Source organism: Lemur catta, chromosome 3 (genome assembly GCF_020740605.2).
Source record: "Lemur catta isolate mLemCat1 chromosome 3, mLemCat1.pri, whole genome shotgun sequence".
NCBI classification, from domain to species: Eukaryota; Metazoa; Chordata; class Mammalia; order Primates; family Lemuridae; genus Lemur; species Lemur catta.
Genome location: NC_059130.1, coordinates 97,666,426 through 97,678,831, shown reverse-complemented (window position 1 = coordinate 97,678,831; position 12,406 = coordinate 97,666,426).

The window sequence follows — 12,406 nt, the reverse complement described above, 5'->3', positions numbered from 1 at the left end:
GCTCCTGCCACCACTAGTGCCACCACCACTACTGCCCTGAAGGAAGCCAGGAGCTCACATTCTCATTGACACTGCAGTCTGGAAGTCTGAAGTTCACCTGCTTCTGTGGCTGTCACTGCCAGAGCTAGAGGTCAAGAGTGCCATGCTCCCGAGGCCGCTGGGATGCTTGCCACCACCACCACTAGAAGAGTGCTAGGAGCCTGCAGCCACCTCATTGCTCTTGCTGCTGCAGAAGCTGCTGCTCCTACCACTGTTAGAGAAAGAAAAACAGGTTTCTCGCTTCTGCCTTCAAATTCCCACTGGAGCCTCTCATCAGCAGAACCTAATGGGAAGTTACTAATAGTTGATAAAAGAATCTGAGAAATGTACTTTACAGGTTTCCAACCCCTTGCTATGCAGAGGGGAGCGCAGTAAGATGAGAATGGCATTGAGAGCAAACAGACAAGTGACATACTGTAAATTCAGAGTACCGGAGATTGTAGTTTCAGTCACCTTCCTGCGGCGTTTGCTGAGAGATACCCAACTTCAGAGCCAGCCCAACAATCGCTGTAGACCTGCTACTAGACTTCCATAAAGAGGGCTGAGGCAGGAGGAGCACTTATAAAGGGAGACAGACTCTCTTCTCCCCTCGTTGCTTGTGGGTGTATTCAAATGTTTCCCTTCCCCAAAGCTCTGGGCAAGGGACCTCTAAGGATTAGCTCATGAAATCGTGGGGTGTTCCCAGGAAGGTGAGTCACACTCTTGTTTCCCAGTTGTATTTCAGCTGACCCCTAAGGTATGTTGATCTGCCTTGGTGCCGCTATGGCAGGGGCTGGGGTGAGACGGAAGAAGCAGTGAGGAGAGAAGATGTGCTGGCAATGCCAATCGGAGAGGGTAAGGACTGCACCCTTCAGTGGTCAACTCCTGAGAGTTACAGAAGATGGACCTACAGTGCAGCACTGACCAATGGAACTTTTTGCAATGATGGAAATATTCTGTATCCGTTCTATCTAGGATGGTACCTGCTAGTCACTTGGGGCTCCTGAGCACTTGAAATGTAACTAGTGCAAATGAGGAACTAAATTTTAAAATTTTGTTTAATTTTTGTAAAAATAATCACATGTAGGTTGTGGTTATTAAATTGGACAGCACAGCTGTAGACCCTAAAGCTGGGGGTGAGGAGGCCAGTTAACACTGGGAGCTGCAGGCTTATGGGGACCCCCGCAAAGGAACGTGGCATGCGGCCAGCTGGAGATCTGCAGAAAAATGCAGTTATGTTTCGAGGGACCATCATTATCTAAAAGAATGGCTTGGGCCTGGAGAGACCTCACTGCCAGCTCTGAATATACAGTGAATTGAGTTAGTGATGGCAAGACTAAAATTCAGCCACCATACTAATTATTAAAGTCCTGAAACATTTCCAAATTGGTTGGTAAATAGCCACTTCCCTGAGTGCCTCCTGCCACCTGCCACCCTGCCCCCACCCCCAGGACTTCCAGGACTTTTAAACTATCTAGTGAGTGCCTTCTGCCCACTGCCTCCGGCCTGGCACAGCAGGGAGCTTTCAGGACCCTGGTCAGGGATTGGCCAGTGACTGTTCTGATGGGTTGGTGCCTGTGCCATTCTGGTTGTTAAATATTTGGAACATCACCTCTGCTCTTAGGCACTGAAAGCAGCTGATGTATGGCTACTTATGCAGAGAAATAACCACTATGACCCACAGGAAGCAGCCTGTCCCAGCTCACCAAGGGCAGTCACATGAGAAACACTTTTTTCCTTTCTCCCACCTCGCTAAAACCCACAGCAGAGAAGCAAATTGCAAGGAAGTGGGTGGCTGTGTAAAAGCTCCCTCTCTGTCCCCAGCCACCAGAGCCTTAAGTCAGCCTGAAGCTGACAAAGGGCTTTGGGTAAAATGTGAAATTGAAAATTTAACTAATTTGGATGGAATGTCAGTACCTAAAAGGATTAAAATTGTCCTGGCTAGGTGTGGTGGCTCACACCTGTAATCACAGCACTTTGGGAGGCCAAGGCAAGAGAATAGCTTGAGCTCAGGAGTTTAAGACCAGCCTTGGCAACATAGTGAGACCCTGTCTTTGAAAAAAATTTACCTGGGTGTCATAGTGGGTGCTTATATTTCCAGTTACTCTGAGGCTGAGGTGGGAGGATCACTTGAGCCAGGAGTTCAAGGCTGCAGTGAGCTGGGATTCCACCACTGCACTCCAGCCTGGCCAACATAGCGAGATCCCATCCCTAAAAAAAAAAAAAAAGATTTATAGGCTCTGGATTGGGATGGGGATGGGTAGGAGGGTGACAGAAATCAGTACCCTTGATCCAGGTGTTGATTTCTTATTGACCTCCTTCTCCTGTCTGCCAACCCCGATCCCTGGCACAGCCCCCTCCTCCATCCTGGCCTTGGGATGCTCCGCCACCCAGGCCAGTGCGCATCCTTTGGCCACCTACATAATGTGTGTGTGTGTGCTCACGCATGCATGCACACACACACACACACACACACACACACACACACACACACACACACCTGGCTTGCCTGGCCAGCCCTTAAGACCGCCAAGGAGCAGATCAAGGCATACAGGGGCCAGCCTGACCATTAGAGGAAATGACCTTCCAGGGAGGCCCCACAGCCTCAGCCTGTACTTGTGGAAAACGACTGGCTCAAGCGGGGCCAATCAGATGTTGTCTCCTGGGAGTGTGGAATTTTGAATGAAGCAACACAGAAATCTTGTTGTCATTAGAGCAGAATCTCATGGATGGCAGTGCTCTAGGACTGCGGTCCCCAACCCCTGGGCTGCAGACCGGTACCAGTCTGTGGCCTGTTAGGAATCAGGCCGCACAGCAGCAGGTGAGTGAAGCTTCATCTGTATTTACAGCTGCTCCCCATTGCTTGCAACACCCCATAAGCTCCACCTCCTGTCACATCAGCAGCATTAGATTCTCACGGGAGCACAAACCCTGCTGTAAGCTGCACATGTGAGGGATCTAGGTTTGGAGCTCCTTATGAGAATCTAATGCCTGATGATCTGATGTGGAGCTGAGGTGATGTTGCTAGCGCTGGGGAGTGGCTGCAAATACAGATTATCGTTAGCAGACAGGTTTGCCTGCACAATAAATGTAATGCACTTGAATCATCCCAAAACCACCCCACCGTCCGTGGAAAAATTATCTTCCACGAAACCAGTGCCAAAAAGTCTGGGGACCACTGCTCTAGGAAGAAAGCCCTGTGATCTGGCTGTGGGGTACTCTGGGTCTTCTGCAACAATTTCTTGGAGTCCCTGAGATACTCCATGACCCTTCTAACATGTCACCTTGACTCTTTCTCCCACCCTCACCTTCACCTCCCAATCCTCCACCCTTTTTTCCTTTAAGTTAACCAGAGCTGGTTTCTATGGCTTGCAGCCAAAGGCCTCTCAACTATTAATAATAAAGGCCATTCAAGGTCAGAGACAGAAGATGCAGTGCAGGGCAGCTGCCAGCAGAGGGGACTGTGGGCTCACTTTGATGGAGCCTTTGGCCCCAAAAGCCGCTGAAGGGAGGATGGGTAGGGGAGACAGGCAGTCAGAGACAGGCTCTTCCTTGTAGTATTTTATCCCAGTAGGTGCAGGGAGGTCCCACAAGGCGGTAGTGAGATGTAAAGTCCAGGACTCTGATCTTATCACAGCTACATCATCCATTTCACTCACTGTGTGACCTTAGGTGAGTCACCTAACCTCTCTGGTTTGCTCATTTAGAAAACTGGGATAAGACTAAAACATCCCTTACAAGATAGTTGTGAAGATTAAATGCAATAATGTATCTTAAGTGCTTACAACATTGTAAGCATACACTGTTAATGCATCTTTGCTGTTATTATTACTCTCATTCCACTGAGCACAGAACCAAAGGGCCAGGCACAGAGCCCCAGCAGAGTGTATAGACATGTGTCAGACCACGGGGCTCTTTCAGGTACCCTGAAATTTGCAGCTCTGAAGGTGGGTAGGTAGGACAGCTGGGTATGTTCCTGGGAAAGTCTGTGATAATCCTGGGGATAGAAAGTTCTAGAGACCAGAACATGGGGATAGCCCAGGAAATGGAATCCATTCCTGATGCCCAGGATGGAGAGAGCAGGGCCAGGTCATGGCAGGGGGATGTGGGGCATCTTGGGGAGGGCATCCACCTCTGAGCTTTTGTTGCCTCCAGAGATGCCCAGTCTGCCATGATGACCCAATGAAGGTCTGATCAACTCACAGGTGTGGGGGGCCAGACAGGGATCCTTAGGTGCATGTGTTAGAGGTGAAGGGGACATTAAGGAATTGTACCCAACTGGGAGAACCTACTCTTTGTACCTGGTCCTTTGGGTGCCTCAGGACCGAGGCCATGTGTACAGTAGTGGTTGATGTGCTGTGGGCCTGGGAGATCAGCAGTTAAGATCATGGGTCCAGGATGCAAGCAGAGCAGTCTCTGTGCTCAACAGAACACAGCTACATGCTGTCCATTCATGTCCATTGCTGTACACTAATGTCCACTGCTGTCCACTCATGTCCACTGCTGTCCACTCATGTCCACTCATATCCACGGCTGTCCACTGCTGTCCACTCATGTCCACTCATATCCACGGCTGTCCACTGCTGTCCACTCATGTCCACCTATGTCCACTGCTCTCCACTGATGTCCACACATGTCCACACATGTCCACTAATGCCCACCTCTGTCCCCTGCTGTCCACTACTGTCTACTCGTGTCCACTGCTATCCACTACTATCCACTGCTGTCCACTTGTGCCCCTAATGTCCACTACTGTCCACTAATGTCCACTACTGTCCAGCCGTGTTCACTCATGTCCACTACTATCCACTCGTGTCCACTCCAGTTCACTGCTGTCCATTCGTGTCCACTACTGTTCACTACTGTCCACTCATGTCCACTGCTGTCCACTCATGTACACTGCTATCCACGATGTCCACTCATGTCCCCCATGTCCACTGCTCTCCACTGATGTCCATACATGTCCACATATGTCCACTCATGTCCACTAATGCCCACCTCTGTCCCCTGCTGTCCACTACTGTCCACTTGTGTCCATTGCTGTCCACTACTGTCCACTGCTGTCCACTCGTGCCCCCTACTTCCACTAATGTCCACTAATGTCCACCCATGTTCACTCATGTCCACTATTGTCCACTCGTGTCCACTTGTATCCACTCGTGTCCACTGCTGTCCACTCGTGTCCACTACTGTTCACTACTGTCCACTCGTGTCCACTAATGTCCACTACTGTCTGTTACAGTCCACTACCGTCCACTCGTGTCCACTACTGTTCACTCGTGTCTGCTACTGTCCACTACTGTCCACCTGTGTCCACTACTGTCCACTCTTGTCCACTAAGGTCCACTATTGTCCACTAATGTCCACCCAAGTCTACTAATGTCCACTCATGTCCACTACTGTCCACTGGAGTCCACTCATGTCCACTACTGGCCACTGCTGTCCACCACTGTCCACTCGTATCCACCCATGTACTACACCCATGTCCACTCATGTCCACTCATGTCCACTACTGTCCACTTGAGTCCACTCATGTCCACTATTGGCCACTGCTGTCCACCGCTGTCCACTCGTGTCCACTCATGTCCACCCATGTCCACCACTGTCCACTGCTATCCTCTGCTGTCCACTCGTGTCCACTACTGGCCACTGCTTTCCACTACTGTCTACTCGTGTCCACTAATGTCCAATACTGTCCACTGATGTCCACTCATGTCCACTACCATCCACTCGTGTCCACTCCTGTTCACTAATGTCCATTACTGTCCACTCACGTCCACTAATGTCTGCTAATGTCAACCCACATCCACTAATGTTCACTACTGTCCACTATTATGTCCACTGCTATCCACTCATGTCCACTAATGTCCACTCATGTCCACACGTGTCCACAACTTTCCACTACTGTCCACTCCTGTCCACTCATGTCCACTACTGTCCACTCGAGTCCACTAATGTCCGCTCATGTCCACTAATGCCTACCTCTGTCCCCTGCTGTCCACTACTGTCCACTTGTGTCCACTGCTGTCCACTGATGTCCACTACTGTCCACTGCTGTCCACTCCTGCCCTTACTGTCCACTACTGTCCACTACTGTCCAGCCATGTTCACTCATGTCCACTACTATCCACTCGTGTCCACTGTGTCCACTCATGTCCACTAATGTCCACTGCTGTCCACTCATGTCCATTGCTGTCCACTCATGTCCACTCATATCCACAGCTGTCCACTCATGTCCACTCATGTTCACTTATGTCCACTGCTCTCCACTGATGTCCACACATGTCCACTGTTGTCCACTGATGTCCACACATGTCCACATATGTCCATTCGTGCCCACTGCTGTGCCCTGCTGTCCACTACTGTCCACTCGTGTCCACTAATGTTCACTACTATCCACTACTGTGCACTTGTGTCCACTGCTGTCCACTCATGTCCACTAATGTCCACTCGTGTACACTGCTGTCCACTACTGTCCACTCGTGTCCACTGCTGACCTCTGCTTTCTACTTGTGTCCATTCATATCCACTACTGTCCACTCGTGTCCACTCATGTCCATTACTGTCCACTACTGTCCACTCATGTCCACTGCTGTCCACTACTGTCCAGTCATGTCCACTCGTGTCCCCTACTGTCCACTACTGTCCACTCGTGTCCACCCACATCCACTCATCCACCAGTGTCCACTAATGTCCACTCATGCCCACTCTTGTCCACTAATGTCTACCCACATCCACTCATGTCCACTAATGTTTACTTATGTCCATCTTTATAATCTTATTAGTGATTTATGTTTAATATTTTATCTTTAAAACACTTCAGTTTTTATATATTATTCTGGTAACTTATGGCTAAGCTCACAACCATGAGTTACCTTTAGGATAAATTCTAGAAGGGGAAAACGGATGGATCAAAGGGCACAAACTGTTTAAGAAATTTTCATCAAATTTTTGAACCTAAAATATACTCTCATGGAATAAAATTCAAAAAGTAAAAGAGGGTACACAGTGAGGTTTCTCTCCACTCCCCCCACATCCCCTCCCACAAGTCCTCCAGCCATGCATTTTCCTCCCCAAGAGTAACTAATATTACCAGTTAGCAGTATCTTTAAAGCTATTGACATAAGTCATCTTACCAAACTGCTTTGCAGAAAAGGTGCAGTGTAAGAGAGGGCCTGTCTCACAACAGCTGTGCTACAGTTTAGTATTTTTAATTTGATTAATATTGTCTACATTTAAATTTTGATAAAATTTTTAAAATTTAATTTCACTTTTTTCTTTTTTTAGTTATAAAAGCAATTCAGGTTCATTGTAATAAATTCAAACTATAAAGGAGACTATGGAATAAAAAGTAAAAGTCCTCCCCTCCCATCCCTCTCCAATCCTGCTGCCTTCCTCAAGGGCACCTTTAGTTAAGTTTGGAGTCTTTCCTTTACTTCCTTCCAGACCATTTCTTTTATTTGCAAACACGGGGGCGCGCGCGTGCGCGCACGCACACACACACACACACACACACCACGAGCTTGCTCCTAATTCATTTAAATATTCCTCTATAAATATTTATCATTATCTTTCAAATTTTATTGCTAGAAACTTCGCTTTAGGAAACATGTACATATACTCAACCTCTTCTGTAGGGTAGGTTCCTAATACTGCTCTCTACCAATTAACACTCCCACTGCAGTATATAAAATTGGTTATTTCCCACACCTTGGCCCAAACTGGGTACCGTCTACCTCTGAAATTTGCTAATTTGATGAAAAATTATATCTTGTTGGTTTGGCCGGGCGCGGTGGCTCACGCCTGTAATCCTAGTCCTCTGGGAGGCTGAGGCGGGTGGATTGCTCGAGGTCAGCAGTTCGAGACCAGCCTGAGCGAGACCCTGTCTCTACTAAAAATGGAAATAATTTATCTGGACAACTAAAAATATATATAGAAAAAATTAGCCGGGCATGGTGGCGCATGCCTGGCTACTCAGGAGGCTGAAGCAGGAGGATCGCTTGAGCCCAGGAGTTTGAGGTTGCTGTGAGCTAGGCTGACGCCACAGCACTCACTCTAGCCCGGGCAACAAAGCGAGACTCTGTCTCAAAATAAAATAAAATAATTATATCTTGTTATTGATTTAATTTATATTCCCTGATTATTACTGAGGTTAATTATCTTTTCATATGATTTTTGACCTCTACTATTTATGAGGTCATTAAATATGAAATGTCCAATTTTGAATCAAAAGTGTAGTTTGTTATATCTCAAACAAGAACCAGTACAATTAATCAAAGTATGTGCCCAAACTATTGACACAGTGTTGCCATCTTAATGGTATCTTGTTTATGCCAATAGCGAAGAAGCCTGGAGAACGAGTGGCGATGAAATTGTGAAAGGTGTTTTCCACAGCTTGTTGAGAATTAAATATTTTTCCTTGTAAGAAGTGGTCCAAAGCCTGGAAGAAGTGGTAGTCAGTTGGTGCAAGGTCTGGTGAATACAGTGGATGACAGAGAGTTTCCAAGTCCAGCTGCTGTAGTTTGAGCAGCATTGTTTGTGTGACATGTGATTGAGTGTTGTGTTGCCAGAGGATTGGCCTGTCTCTATTGACCAATCTCAGCTTTTTAATTGCAAGCATCCTCATCATTTCGTCCAACTGGTTGCAGTAGACATCTGCCGTAATTGATCAGGTATCATGAAGCTATAGTGGATAATACCAGCGCTGGACCACCAAACAGACACCATTAGTTTTTATGATGAATATTTGGTTTTGGACTGTATTTCAGCACTTCATCTTTATCCAACCATTGTGCCACATGCTTGCGATTGTCAAAAGGAATCCGTTTTTCATCACACATAACAATATGGTGTAGAAATGGTTTGTCTTTATGTTGTGACAGCAAAGAAAGGCAAGCTTCGAGATGATTTCTCTTCAAAATGCTCATTTAATTCACTTGGTACCCATCTATCCAGCTTCTTTACCTTGCTGATTTGTTTCAAACGTCCAATATTGTTGGAATAGTGACATCAAACCTTGCTGCTAATTCAGGTTGAGATGGATTCACTTCCACTACAGCTTTCAGCTCATCATTATCCACCTTGGTCTGAAGTTGCCCACGTAGCTCATTTTCAAGATTAAACTCACCAGAAGAGAACTTCTTAAACCATTGACGTACTGTGTGTTCATTAGCCACATCCTTCCCAAACACTTCATTAATATTTCGACCTGTCTGTGCTGCATTTGTTCCATGACGGAACTCATGTTTGAAAATACATGAATTTTTGACTTATCCATGGTTTCACAAAAACTGTTCTAAAAAAATATGAAAGGTGATCACAAACCAAAACGTGCATTTGAAAGAATGAGGATTTGCCTTCACAATAAAAATAAACAAGAAGTGTTAAAATGAAATGTCAGTGATATCAACTCTCAAACTTAGTACTTACAAAAATCAGACATTTCATACCTAATAACCTAAATATTTGTCACTGCTCATTTTATGCCCTTGGATCAGCTTTCAGTTGGGTTATCCTTTTCTTATTAATCTGCAGTGTATCCTTATATGTTACAGAAAAATCTTTTAACCATCATAGTTTCTCAGTCTGTGTCTTTTAGCTTTATTTAGGATTTTGTTTTTGTATACAGAATTTTTTTATTTCATATAGTAAAGTTTAATGATCTGTCATCCATGTCTACATTTCCTTCAGGTATTTTTACAGTTGTATTTCGAGTGTCCAGGTCTTTTCTCAAGCTGGAATTTATTTTGATATATATTGTGAGGTAGGTATCCAACTTTACTTTTTCTCCTTCTTTTGTCTTAAAAATCTATTTCTAAATGGGTTGAAATCATTTTTGTATAACTTAGGTGAAAATAGAAAATGGAAATTTCCCAGGAGAGGATTGTTGAGAGTTGTATAGGGCCATGGTAGGTGAGTGGTAATTTCTCTTTGACAATGTTGCCCACTCCAATTATTTTGGCCATGCCCTGGTGCCAGGATTATGGTTGCTAGATCATTGAAATCTATGACTGCATTTTTTGTTGAGGGCTGTGATTTATTTCCAGGGAAACTGGAGGCCAAAGGAGAAGTCAAAGTAGGGTAATTGATGAGCTTGGGGGAGACCTGTAGGGGCGTGGTGTGAGGAGCATTGGATGGGAAAGAAAGGGCCCCCAGAATAAAATATATGTGAAAAAGATGAGGACACAAGGTTTGGCTCTGTAATGGAAATGTTTTTCCTGCTTAAAAAGAACAAACAAAATGCTGCTATGATTTGAATTCTGAAAGGAGAATTTGCTGGTGGGGAGAGAACTCCATCTAGACAACCCAATACTGCCCGCCCTCCACCATCCCATAGTGGCAGGCATTGTGCTAAACAGGGCTGCTAAGCAGCTATGCCACCATGAAGATTGGGACAATTGATAAAATATTGAGATGATAAGGTACTAGTTGGCAACTGATAAATAGTAACTGCAATAAATAGTAAAGTTAATTCTTTATAAATATAAGTTACAATGTAAACTCATTACGATACATTCATGAACATTGATAAATGGGCCTCCTAAAATAGCGACTTCTCAGAAACATTAGCAGCACGATCTGCTTCGCCCACATGGCAGCAGACAGCACGCAGTACATTGCTCATTCTTTGTGAGGCACTCTGTGATTTAGAGGAATCGTGTTTATTTTTATCCTCAAATTAGTCACTTGTTACTGCTTCTAAATAGTGAGGCTTTACTTTGGTTTTATTGTTGGTGCATTACAATACTTGCAGGGTTTTGCTTTCTTAAGAGATCCAGAACTTACAGAAAAAATTTAAAGATGAACACCCAGGATGAAGAGACAATAGTGTTTGGACAAGTGTTCCTTTTAAATATCAGAAATAAAAATCTTCTGAATCTGGGGGATAAGATTTTAAAGATGTCAGTAAGAATAATTAATACTAATACCATGTAAAAATCAACAGCCTGGAAAAGGCTTTGGTGCTATAGAGAATCCGTTCAAAATAAACCAAATTAACTTCCACTTCTAGAATAAAATGCAGATTTATTACTTAAAGAAAATTATGAGTAGATTATAATTGCTAATGAAGTAAATGTGGGTCAAAAGGTGCCCCAAACATAATTAAAAGTTGAAAGTGCTCAACTTGTGTGGCACTTAAACTATTCAGAATGGCAATTATGTTCTATTAAAGCTCATGGTTTGTATCCGTCAAAGTTGGCTCAGACAAACACTATGAATAACATAGAAAAAGGAATTTATTATAGGGATGAAAGCTTGTGGGATTGTGGGGATTCATTCAAGACATGGCAGAGGTGGCTTATCTCTGCTCCGCAACGTCTGGGGCCTCAGCTGGGAAAATTTGACAGCTGAGGGCTAAAATCATACAGGGACACCACACACATCATCAGGTGCTTGATGCTGACTGTGGGTGGGGACGCCAGCTGGGGCTGTCGAGGTATGGAGTGCAAGTGAGATCTGGCCAAGGGACGGTGAGTGGAAGAAATGTTTATCTCTTCTAGGCCTGGCCCAAACAAACCTCCCATGCGTGATGCTTTCCTTTCTCCATCTTTCAGCTGAATAGGAAGGGCCTCAGGACCTATAGACAGGCAAAACCCTAAGGTGGAAGAAGTCTGGGTCTCTCAATGATTGTGTAGACTTAAGTCCTCACCAACCTACCTCAGACTGTGACATCAGTGAGAAACAATTTTCTATTAAGTTAAGCCATTTACATTTTGGAGTCATTTGCTACAGTAGCTAATGTGAATTATCCTAAGAACCATTTATTACAGTAATTAATATTACCTGGTTATTTATTGAAATCACAAATGCCCAGAGACTTTTACCTGGTCTGCAGTCTAGAGCTCCACACATCCATGGTGATTCTTCTCACCATGATAATTGTCACATAAGCCCTTTTTATAGTCACAATATCAAGGGCTGGTCTTGTAGCTCCTATTACTTAAAATGTGTTTAATGGAATATTGACTGTCTCACTTGTCTTTTTCTGACAAATGGTCACAACTCATGACATCATTTTATTGACATTTTGTTAGGGAATAAAAAAAGAGAAACTCCATTGTCTTTCTATCACCAAATTTACAAGCCACTCACATTTGGAGCCATGCCTCCTGCCCGATGATAATGGAGAAGTGTTCGTCTCCTGCCTAAAAGCCATTCCTTCTGCCCTTGATCTCAAGTTCTCCCTGCTCAAAGACTTCATTCCTGTTATGTTCTTTCTTCTCCGTCATTCATCTTTTTCTATCAAATCATTCCTATCAGCACATACACAGGCTCTGGTATCTCTCATCTTGCAAAACAAAACAAAACAAAACAAAATCTTTACCCTATGCCCCACCAAGCTGTCAACCCACTTCTCTGCTTCCCTCACAGCAGAACTTCTGGAATG